Raw genomic sequence first — 12,182 nt, 5'->3', positions numbered from 1 at the left:
CGATAACCTCATTTTTCTTTTATATTTACATTTTTTAAATCAAATGTGCATAGACATGGTGCCACGTATGCACAAACACCAAGCACGCGTGCACACCCCTGCGTACTCACATTGCTCTTTTTCTGTCGGTGTTATTCAGACCCACTTCAGGTGCTCGTGAGAAACTCCCCTGTGGAGCGTCCACACCAGAGCAGCTCAGATCCGTCACACTCCTGCTATCGCCAAAGCAGGAAAATGAAGAGGAGACAGCCGCCCGTCCATTAATGAATCACAACCAAGTGCCTGTAACAGCCAGAGTGTTTCCAAAATTCTGCCTGATTTTGCCAGATATAGTTAGTTTTTCAGTATATGGGACCTGCTCACGGCAGCTGCATCTCTGCAGGCGGCAGCCCCGTGGGTCATGGTGCTGAAAACAGGAGCTGCCGAGGGGGATGCGACAGCCCTGGGTATCGCCTCCGCCAGCCAGGGACAGTTTGGGGGCCGTTTTGTCACATGGGGGGATATTTGCTGTTTCCCCCATGCCCCAAAGACCCCATGGTTTAGCTCCCCCACTGCTGCCCCCCAAAAAAAGTTTCCTTGCCCAGGTTTTGGGGGGTCTGAGCAGGAATCGGTTTTTGCATCCTATGGAGAAGGATTATTTCTGCTCATTTAGAGCAGAAATGCAGTTTTTAACCTCACCTGGAGCACAGAGGCGCTCTTACTACCACAGATGCGAGTGTGGTCTTGGGGCAGAGGGTTTCTTCCCCCGCTCCCGCCCTGGGGTGCAAAACAGCCCCAGCCCGCTGGCTGCGTTACACCTGGCAGGTAACCAGAGGCAAGCATTAAGCATAGCAAGCTCTTCTAAGGTATCAAAGCTTTTTCCTGATTTCTTGTTTTTTTGTCCAGGAAGACAGAAACGCTGGAGCATGTTTAGATCTGCTCAAATAAGAGAACCCCAGGGGAAAAAGAAAAGGACATCTGCCTGCAGTACCAGCCAGGAGACAACACTGCACCCAAGACACAAGCAAGCTCTAATGAAATAAATATGTTTTTCTTAAAATTGAAGACAAAGATCTACCCACAGAGCCCATTGCCTCACAGCTACACTCAGCTGCCCTCTCTCCTCTGCCCCAGCTCTCTGAAGGCAAGCCCCAGCCCAGCCTCTCCTTTTATTTACCCAGAGCACCTGGTAGCAATTTCTTGCAGAACATAATCAGCTTTTAATTAACAGTCAGGTCATTTGTCACCTGTACCTGTTGATCAACATACTGGGTGCTCAGCTACAGCGCTGAGCATCCTGCCCTCTCTCCCTCCCTCCCGCCTGCACCAGTCAAGGGACCTTTGCTCGCAGGAGCTGAGGTTATGTTTGATGTAATGCCTAGCACTAAAGAAAGTTTATTTCTTATAATAATTCTGTAGCATTGATAGGGTTGTTGCATTTCATTACCTGCTGGTAATGAGATGCGCTGAGGCGAGACCCCTCTCCCCTGCCTGTCGGGAGCCTCTGTGGAGGCTGTAAGTAGTGAAACAGGGCTGGCTCCGCTCCAGGTTGTAAAGCGAGGGTTGTTCAGGGGCAGGTAGGTGCGTCTCGGTGGCATGAACAGCACAGGCAGGAGAGGAAATGTTTGGAGAGCTGTGCAGCAACACCGACGCCTGCTCTGCCGGTTCGTCGGCTTATTCTGATTGTGCCCGCGCTGTTTGAGCCGTGCCCTGGTCCATCAAACAATAATTAAAGCAACTTCTCCTGCTCTGATGCAGCGTTCAGCCAAGGGAGGAATTGGGGGACGTTCACCTTTAGTTATTTCTCGGAGGGTCCCCTGGTGCCCGGCAGGATGAGACCACCGTGCTGAGTGTGTCACGGGTGTGCAAGCGGTTCTGTGGGGCTCTTTCTACCTGCCAGCTCCGCTGCCCTGCTTAACTGAGGGCTTAGATGCAAAATGGCAGTGCGGAGAGGAGCTCGGAGGAAGAATGCTATTTTAAGTAAAGCCATTTGTTAATCAGGGTGGAAATTTACTGAGGAGAGGGGACCTGGGCACACACAAAGAGCAGCGTTTTCCCAGATTATCCAAATAATGTGGGTTTAAAATACTGCTGATGAACACACCTCCTCATCCGCCAGGTTCACCCAAAAACTTTAAGCTTCTCTTTTGAGATTCTGTGGGGAAAAAAAGCTGGCTGAGTACTTCACACACTGGTTAAGAAGAGTAAATTTTAGCTGGGAAGGATTGTATCGCTTTCCTCTATAACATACAGCTCTTTTCTGGAGCTCCTGTGGCTGCTGCTCCAGGAGGCGTGGGCTCCTTCGACATGCAGTCTGTGCAGAAGGGAAAAAACCCACTAAACTTAGAGGAATACCATGGAGAAGTTTCTTCATTGATAGCTCTGGGCTACAAAATACTTTCTGACGTGTATTGATTCAGCAAAAAGTCTGTAATATATAATAATGCCACTTTGTCATTTTATATCCAATTATTTCTGCTCCACATCCTTGGGATTTCCCAGCCGAGCATTATGAAGTGGGCAGAGAGCAACCTTTATTTTTTTGCTTGCTCAGAAAAAAAAAAAAATAGATGCAGCTGATGCTGGAGAAGCTGCTGAAGTTCTTCGGCGTAGGCCGGGCAAGAAGTCAGCTCCCGTGGCCAAAATGCTCTCCGCTCAGATCTGGCATTCTCCTAAACGTGTCCGCTCCCCTGATTGTTCTGGTCTTTGCTTCTTCCTCCTTGCAGGGAGCTAAGCTGTAATGTACCCCAAATTCATCCGCCAAGCCCAGCGCTGTGATGCCTGTAGTGAAGAGGCACACCGGCCCCTTCAAACAGCAAAGTGTTAGGGCCGAGGGCACAGTGCTGGCTCATTAAGGTCAGGAGGAGCCTATCTTGCTGGAGATATCATCACACCCTTGGAATTTAGCTGCTCTAACCTGGAATAGCTGCAGTGACTCCAAAACACTGCCTGAACTTGTTACACAAATAACCTGTGTAGTAAGTTTTATAAATGAATCATTATTGATGCTCAAAACCACTGCAGAAAGACCTTCCGCTTGTGACCACTGTTCCAATTAAAAAGCCTTCCACTCTTAAAATCTGAAGTCGGAATTAGACCAAAAAAAACCAGCGCAGAAGAGAAGACTCCTGCGTGCCACCTCGCAGCACCCGATGAATCATTCCTCGTGCAGTCGGGCAGATGCACTCCGCAAACGACAAGAGAAGGACCGAGCGTAAAGAACATCTGGAACCACCAGGGGAAATAGCACGCCCAGTCCAAGGTCTGCTCTGCGCCACCTTTCAAAGAAAAGCCATTTCAAATACTAACAACCAAATATCCAGAACGCTAACGCTTGCAAATGACAGGTCATCTGCACCTCCGCATTTTCCCTGTCATCCCACGTTTAGTCATGTCGCACACAAAGATAAAAAGCAAAATCATGCCATGCAAATGAAGTGAACTTTCACATCGGCTTATCTCTTTATTTTCCCTTAAATATTGCAATTATTATTTCTATTGCACAATCACTCCTCGCTGCTCTGGGTGCGTTATTAATATGCAGGAGCACAGGCTCTTTTACCAGCTGTTAATATTCATTAGCACTTCAGGTCCTAACGCGGAGCGAACCTTTCCTCTGCTCATTGTCATTCACCGCGTGACACCAATAGCACCGGGGACGCGGCCAGAAGCCGGCAGCCGTGCCGCTGACGGCGAATTCCTATGGTGGGTTCGCTGGGGCTCTGAGCTGACATCAGAGCATGCGTCACCATGGTCCTTCACAGTTGTCCCTGGAGACATCAGAAGTCCGGGGTGATAATTATTTAGATTCCCCTTGAGCTCCAGGGGTTTCCAAAGGATTTTTTGTTCGCTGTCCTGTGCAATCACGTCGTCATGGTGACCAGAGCGGGATGCTGGACACCAGCCTGGCTCCCCTTCTCGGAGGATGGGCTGGCCGAGTGATGAAGCTGATGGTTTCCAGTGGGGTTTTGCCACGCCTGGGAAGAGAGAAATGTTAAAAAAAAGGGAAATCTTTTCTAAAACAGACTTGGAATTTTTTGCTTAACCATGATGATGAGAGATTCAGGATTGTCCTTATTATTTTGTAGAATAAACCATAAAAGCTAAGAAGCCTAATCATGGGACTGGACTAAAAACTTCCCATGGAGCAAAACTGGTTTGAGTGGTGCTGCACCGGCCAAACCTGAGCTGTGGCTCCTTCGTGCTGTTCTCTTGCACAGACTGACCTCCCTACACGGGCGATCATTTACTCCTGTGACTAAATGTTGTCTCAGCAGGAGTAAGGCTCCATAGTGTGGTCCATAAATTACTGGATAGACTACTCCTAACCAATTAGTTGATTAGTAACGCGTTTCCGTATTACATTGTAAATTATCTGCAGACTTCCCTTATTCTCCAAGCACAGCACTGATGAACCTGTTGCAATTTAGCATGGCTTCGTTACTGAAACAATCACGTCAGAAACGCACCCTCCCTCCTGCCCAAGCCACCCCTCGGCTGTTCTGTATCCTGAGCAGCTCCAAAAAGATTTCAAGATGATTAACCAGTTTTGCTGATGGGAATACGTGCAGGAAGGAGTATTTGCTAGTCTGCCAGAGACTGGCCGAAGTTTTGCTCTGCTGACTGAAAGAAATGATAAATGGGGACTAGAATTGCTTCGGAGGGAGCGTGTGCCGCCTTTACAAGGATACAGCGTTTCGGCACCTCCTGAAAGCCCTGGTACTCCTGAACTGTGTCAGTGGGTAGTAGATGCAGGCTGGAGGCTGTCCATGGAAACAAAGCCAACTCTTAAACGGTAGCTTCCTCGGCACTTGAGTAGGAGCTCTCGGGAGGATCAGTGCGGCGTGTAGGACACGGCGCTGAGTCAGCAGGGCCCGGCGGGGAGCCCGTGGGCAGTGCTGTCACCAGCTCCACTGTCCGGGGCTTGATGATCATTTTTTTGGCTGTCATTGAGAGGATGAGGCTTTGTGCTGACTGGGATACAATAGTCTGATGTTTAGTTTTACGGCTACGGTAATAACATTTTACAGCTCCTCCACTGTCAAAACAATACGACTTTCACACGCCTGTAGGTTAATTAGACAAATGCATGGAGATAATTTCTCAACCACGTAGGAAACACTGGGAAAGGAGTTGGCGTTTGTCGCTGAGAAACGTGTTTCCTCCACCTCCATCCCCGCATGCCCCCCTAACCCACCCGTCTCCCTCTGGCGCAGTCTTTCCCGGACAACTCAAGGTGGTGTACTCGGGTCTGTGCCCCGCAGAGCCGGGATGGTGATGCTCCGGTCCCCACGTCACCTTCAGCCACCTGCTCCAGGGCCACCTCAGCTCTGCTGGCCGCAGCCCGATAACGCAGAGCAGGATGAGACACCTCCACTTTGGGCCTTCTTGGCTAATGCCAAAGGCCGTATTGGTTCACAAACAGGCAAAGGAGCCATGCAAGGGCAGGAAGGATTCACTACGGGTGCATGGAAAAGTCCAAATAGAGGTTATCACACTCCATCCACCTAGCTTTTGCCATGCAAAGCACTTGCCATTTCAATGTGAAAATACGATTTACCTTCCAAAAAATCCAGCAAGTTGGCCACGTCACAAAAAAAATACAAAAGCAAACCAAAAAGCATAAGGAGGGGCAGGACCGGCGAGGCAGGGATGCCCCTAGCCGGGACAGAGCACCCCGGGGCTGAGCTGGTGCTGCGGACCGTGCCCTGTGCCACCAGCAGCCACCAGCTCTGCTCACCCACACGGCAAATCCGTGACTCAGCGGGATGTTAGTATGTGCCAAACAACGGACGGAGATTGTCCCGTTGGCTTTCCTGAATGCTCCAACAGCTTATCTGTGAAACTGAAACTTTCCCCCCAATAGCTCAAATACTATAAGCTTACATCAATAAGATGGGCACAGTTTCCTGACGGTTTTAACCAGAGCGTGGCTTTTCACAGCTCCTCCCTTTTACCACTGTAACAATGCATTTAAAGGAAGAACTTTCTGTTGTCCTGTAAAATTTCTTATTAAAGCCACGTATCCTGCTGGTCTGCAAGGAAGGAGAAGTGCTTTCGCAGCCTTGAAGCAGGCCACGCTTTGCGACCTGTTTTTTTCAAAGCAGCTCAGCTGATGTCTTTTGCCGAACACAGTGTCCAAAACAACCTGTTTGTCAAGCCCAGTCACTACATTCATTAAGTACGAAGAAACTGAAGGAACACAAATTTTACGTTGTCCAGCCTGGCACCGGCAGTCGGGGTGCCAGGAGGAGCTGTGCTTCAGTGCCAACCACTTCCGAAGCAGCTCGAACCCCTTCATGTGCTGCCAATATCTCCTTTTCAGTTGGAGTATAGCGGGCCTCGGATCCTCTGTATCCCCAACTCCAAAACCCCAGGGGTCGACCTCGAGTCTCCCCTGGTGCTTTCTGCCAGAGGCTCCAGGTAGGGCCATTCTCCCCGGCTGCGGTATAGAGCACATTTTTTACATCTTGTCCTGCCCGGACTGGCCCCAGGGCTACTGCATGAACTATCTCCTCTTTAATTTGTTCAAAGGCTTGTCGTTGCTCAGGGCCCCATTTGAAATCGTTCTTCGTTCGGGTCACTTGATAGAGAGGGTTTACAATCAGACTGTAATTTGGAACGTGCATTCTCCAAAAACCCACGACGCCTAAGAAAGCTTGTGTTTCCTTTTTGCTGGTTGGTGGAGACATGGCTGTTATTTTGTTGATCACATCCATTGGGATCTGACGACGTCCATCTTGCCATTTTATTCCTAAAAACTGGATCTCCTGTGCAGGTCCCTTGACCTTACTTTGTTTTATGGCAAAACCGGCCTTCAGCAGGATTTGGACTATTTCCTTCCCTTTTTCAAAAACTTCTGCTGCTGTGTTGCTTGTTGATGATGTCATCAACGTATTGCAGGTGTTCCGGAGCCTCACCCTGTTCCAGCGGTTCTGGGGAACCGCTCACTGGCAACAATACATAAAACATCACAAAACTCTAAAGGATGTTTATCTTAGAGAAATTAGCAAAGGCAAAGTAGTCACTTTAGTGTTTTTCTACTACCGAACAGATGATGATTAATGAATTATGTCTGCGTGAATCCAGCAGTACTATTTATATTATCTGACCTTTGTTGAGTCGACTTATTGTTATAAATAACTACTCTTAATATGCAGTCAGTGTACAAGTGGCTTGTATAATGATTCAGGAACAATCACAAACTAATTTCCCACTGATAATTCCTAAGAAGTTTGAATAAAAAGAAGACTGTATTTGCATATCTCCCCAGAAGGAAGTAATCTCCCTGAAAAATATTATGGTTTGCAAACTGCATTAGTCAACGACTTTAGCACAGTCACTCTCACAAGATATTATGTTAATACGTGTGGAAGATTTCATTTTCCTTAAAAAAATGTAAGACACAGAACAGTCCAAACGGCTGCGGAGAGATACACTGCCCTGAGTAACTGATTGCAGGATCCATTCAAATAAATCATGCTTTGTTAGGGAAAAAGATTAGGCAAGTTAAAATCAGATATAGCTATAGCTTAGCCTTCAATAAACAAATAGCATTCAGGATTTAGAGTACAGATGCATTGTGTTACACACAACATGCACGCGTTTAGGACTCGCTGTACTTAGCTACCGTAAAAATAAGCACCTTCGAAATACCCAAGAGAGCTAGAATACAACTCAAAATCTCACGTACCGTTTAGAATAGCAGCGTAGCAGATAAGCAGCGCTGCCACGTGCGGCTGAGCAGCCCGGGCACGAGCCCTGGCTTCAGCCACGCCGGCGGAGAAGGTGCCCAACCCATAGCGGCGTGGGGCCAAGCGATCCCATACACCCACACAAGCAACAGGGTGTGAAGATAATCCAATAATCTCCAGGCCACCCATCCTGAAGCACTGATTTTTTTCACTTTCCAGTTCTAGACTACTTAATTTTGTATTCAGTGAGGGAGACGTGGAAAAAAGATGTCCCCGTCTGCGGCTGGGTCGCCGGTGCTGCTGACCCCCAAGCTGTGCATGGCTCCGTCGCAAGGCATCTGGGGTGAGCTGCAGAGCTTACGTCCAGTGTTTGCTCCTTAGCAAGCGAGACAAACCCCAGTGCGAGCCCAAAGCGTTGAATATTTCAGTAGTGGGGATGTGATGCCTTTGCCAAAATCCCAAGTTCTTAATTGCCGGCTTTGAAAGTCGTATCTGTTTGAATAACACCATCAAGCTACGCTTTAAACCAGCTCTTTAGTCAAAGGAACATACAAATATTCTCATGTCCACGAAGCATGCCATTACCTGAAAAAATCATGAGAAAGACTCTCCTGAATGAAGCCTACAGGCTAGTTTGTGAATCTTTAATATGCATTTCTGCAGGTCTGTTCAACACTCAGCAAATTCATATTCTCTTTGACAGAGTAGACATTTTCATAAAGTATTTATAGCAGCCGAGCAAAATAACCATATTTCTGGAGATCTTAATTCACAAACATTGTTTTTAAAGTAACGGCTTTTTACTGAGTCTGTTCCAAAATCCCAATCATCTTCCTCATTTACACTATAAACAGTAAAGGGATCAAATAATAAAATGGAAGTGCAATTAAACTGGTTTTTTTTCCAGTGGAGAATACCTGCATCTATAAGACTATGTGTGTAAATTCTGACTGTTCTGTACGACTCATTTATGAGCGAGGAGGATAACCGAGTACCGGGGAGGGCTGAGGCTGCCCAGCCCTGCTGAGGCAGGAGGAAAGAGCAAACCCGAACACGCTCCTCTGTGGTTGAAACGCAGCCAATCCTCTGGGCACGTCCCCAGCGTGGTGAGAATAGCGTGTTCTTCAGAGAAAATGGCTTTGATCCATCAGTTGATAAAAATCACTACATGCCACAACTGACAGCCTTCTACTACACGGCTGTTTTTTCTACAGCTACATTTCTTTCGATAAGGCAGTAATATTTAAGTGAAAGAAAGCACTACAATAAGACACTATTAATCTATATTCCTTGTTATCAAACATAATTTCCATTTGTTCATAACTCTCTTCACGCTTCCAAATGCAGATTTCAGAGTGGAAATGGCAACCAAAAATAATGTTCGGACTCCTCTCTGCTGCTACGGTTTCTCTGCCTTGTCTGCACAGACCTTTGCAAGGCAGGCTGACGCTTCGTTTCAGCCCAGCACCGCAGCCCGTTTCAGCCAAGCGCCAGTTCCAGAAGCTGGTTTCAGGAGGTCACATCCCTCCTCATCTTCCACCAAACCCGCTTGATCCTGACACAAGGCCAGGATCGAATATTATTAATTGCCTCTGCACAGACTTCTGCAAACGCCAGCACAGAATGGTTTTGGTGGTTTGGCTTTTTGTTTTGCTTTGGTTTGTTGGGATTTTTTCTCTTTCCTGACCCAAAGGTCTTTTTTATTTTTATTTTTATTTTTTTTATTTTTATTTTTATTTTTATTATTTTATTAGTATTATTAATAATTTTTTAGCCATCTTTGGCTTCATGTGTCGCTTGAGCTCCTTGTTTGATAGTCTTTTAACAGGAATGGAGAGACGCTTTTGAAAGAAGATGCTTTGCAGTGAGATATATTCCTTCTTTCCACTAAAAGGAAAGGACTCCTGTAAAGTTAATGATAGGGCTTATATTCAAGGAAACATTATTTCACAGACTCTAACTTTCAAAAGTCCTTAGAAGTTTGTTGTAGCACACTGGAGGATGCCCGTTCTCCAGCTCTCAGAGGAAAGTCTTTGCCTCCCTGGTAAAGGTGAAATATTTCACCTTTCTCCAGTATTCGGTGGCAGCGCCAGCCAGGGGCACAGCTTCACGCGTCCTCTTTGGAGCCACGTCGCAAAAACAAGTGCCGAGATCTCCTTCTATGACAGACTAACGCACGTGCTAATGACTCATTAGCGCAGGGGGGCATTTCAGAGCTAGTCCTGTAGCCATGGTGAAGGTTTTCCATCAGTTCTATGTTATTTTTCACCTCTTGCTGATTGCATTAAGGAAAGTTTAATTGAATACATGCCGATTTAGGCCAGACTTTACGTTTCGAGCCAGCTGCCGTGCAGCATCCACAAACGCAACCCCCCCTTTGACATTTAGAAGTCATTAACCCCAGCATACATTTTTCTGACGCTCAAAGGCTGTTATCTCCACTCCTCAAAAGGACGTCCCAATACAGACGACATGGACTCGTTTTTCTTTCAGATGAGAATTACCATAATGGAGTATTGAAGGTCTGATCCAGACTGCAGAGGCCACAAGCGAGAGACCACAACTGATTTTGGTGGCGTGAATTTTTGTGGTCTTCCTCCCATCTTAAGCTCCAGGTGAAGACCACGGCGCAGATGGTTTGTCTCCAGCACCGATTTCCAACAGCTCCCAAACCCTCCTTTTCTTCCATGGGGGTCTCAAGTTTCAGCTGATCTTCCAGACCAGGATGTGTTCAGTAATCCTTAAATAATCTGCTTTGATTAGTGGTTTGCTCTTCAACGTCTTTTATCATTTTCATTTCATTTCAAAGACCTTTAATTAAGCCTCACAACCCTTCTAAGCTGGTGGCATTATCCCTGGTTTACATGGACTTCAGTGAATCACAGGAGGTTAAGAGGCCGCGGAAAATAAATAATAGGGCTTGTAAACCTGTATCAGTTTCTCTATTTATTCCTCCACCGAGGGCATGAAACAGCCTCGAGGGAACAACCACAAGCCGGGACCAGACATACAAATTGGTTTTGTTCTGTTTTCGCTGGGATGCCTCCTGAAACACCCGGCCCTGAAGCTGGCCCCCTTGGTCCGCTCTCTTGGTACCCCAATAGTGGGAATAATTAGCTTTCTCATTAGCAGACTCAGAAAAGTAGGGGCGAGACAAGATTCTCCATCTTACGGGTGATTTTGTTTCCTTTCACTTGGTGGCAAAAGCCCTGTTGGTTGGAGGACGAGACCCTCGGAGCGACGCGTGGAGGACCAGGGCTGCTCCTCGACCTTTCCTTCTTGGTGGTGGCTTGGTGGTGACCGAGTCCTATTTTTGTCCCCCAGAATACCAGAAATATTTCAGGCTTCTGGCCAATCCGCTCTGTCTGCTATAAGCTTATAAGCCGCAGGGATACGATTTGCTGCCATTAAAGTAGTTGTTTTTACCCGTGATTTCAGTGGCAGGAAGATGAAAATCTAGCAAATGTAAAAGCCTCTGCTCGAGCATCTGCATTTTATAAGTCACTTGATATTTTTCATTTTGAATTACTCCAATAAATGTGGCTTGCTGGTCAATTTAGCAATATAAGTGCTTCTGATGAGCGCTCAGTGCAAGACAAATAAGCAGGTTTCGGCAATATGACTCAATGTTTCATAGAAATTATTAAAAAATCATAAGTCAGTGTTGCTTCCCACTAATTGCCAGTTTCCAGTCATGTTCCCATTGCTTCCTTAAGGAGTTTCACCATTCAGACCTTTAAAAAATAGACAAGGAACTTAGAGAAGACATTTGCTATGATTGATTGGATGCAGACATCTATAAAAAAAAAAGAATATGGGAAAACTCAAGCAATATCTCTGAGTTTCTCTGAGTTTTATGGGCAGCACAAGACTCGGCTGCCGTCATTACTGAAATACACTGCCTGTAGGCAAGGATTTCCATTACCAGCACATCAGTCACATGGGCAGAGAACGAGATTAAAAAATTGGTCCTTTGTACAATGTTCAGCAGAGGTAATTAATTGGGGATCGATTCAGAAGTAATATAACTCCTTTTAAGTTTACAGTGATAAAATTATGATGGATGGGATGGAGCAGGAGAAATTCCAGCCTGGCCGGACGCGAAAAGAGCTCTGTCTGTGGGAGCAGCCAGCCTGCCCCGAGACTTTCCCAAGTATTTCCAAACATGGGTATTGACGGTAATTTTTTGTTTAACTATCAGTAGTGGCACTTCTCTCTCCATTTCAGCTGTGGAGCCCATTGCAGTATTGATGCTCTCGCAGCATCGCAGTGAGCGGCGGTGGAGGGCCGAGGCTGCAGCCTCGTGCCTCGTTCTTCTGAGACAAGACTATTTAAAGCATGTAAATGGTAATTATTTATAAACCACAGCTTTTTTTCCATCTACACAATTTTCCCTGCCTCTGAAAGATGATCCAATTAATGCTGTTATGTCACTGGACCGTCCTGTCCCTACCCATAATCGTTTTGGAAAAATTGATGCCATCTACTGCTATTTTTTCAGCACGGCAT

This window comes from Aptenodytes patagonicus, chromosome 9 (assembly GCF_965638725.1).
Source record: "Aptenodytes patagonicus chromosome 9, bAptPat1.pri.cur, whole genome shotgun sequence".
Taxonomy (NCBI): domain Eukaryota; kingdom Metazoa; phylum Chordata; class Aves; order Sphenisciformes; family Spheniscidae; genus Aptenodytes; species Aptenodytes patagonicus.
The sequence above is the reverse complement of the archived record's forward strand: the minus strand, read 5'-3'. Positions refer to the sequence as shown.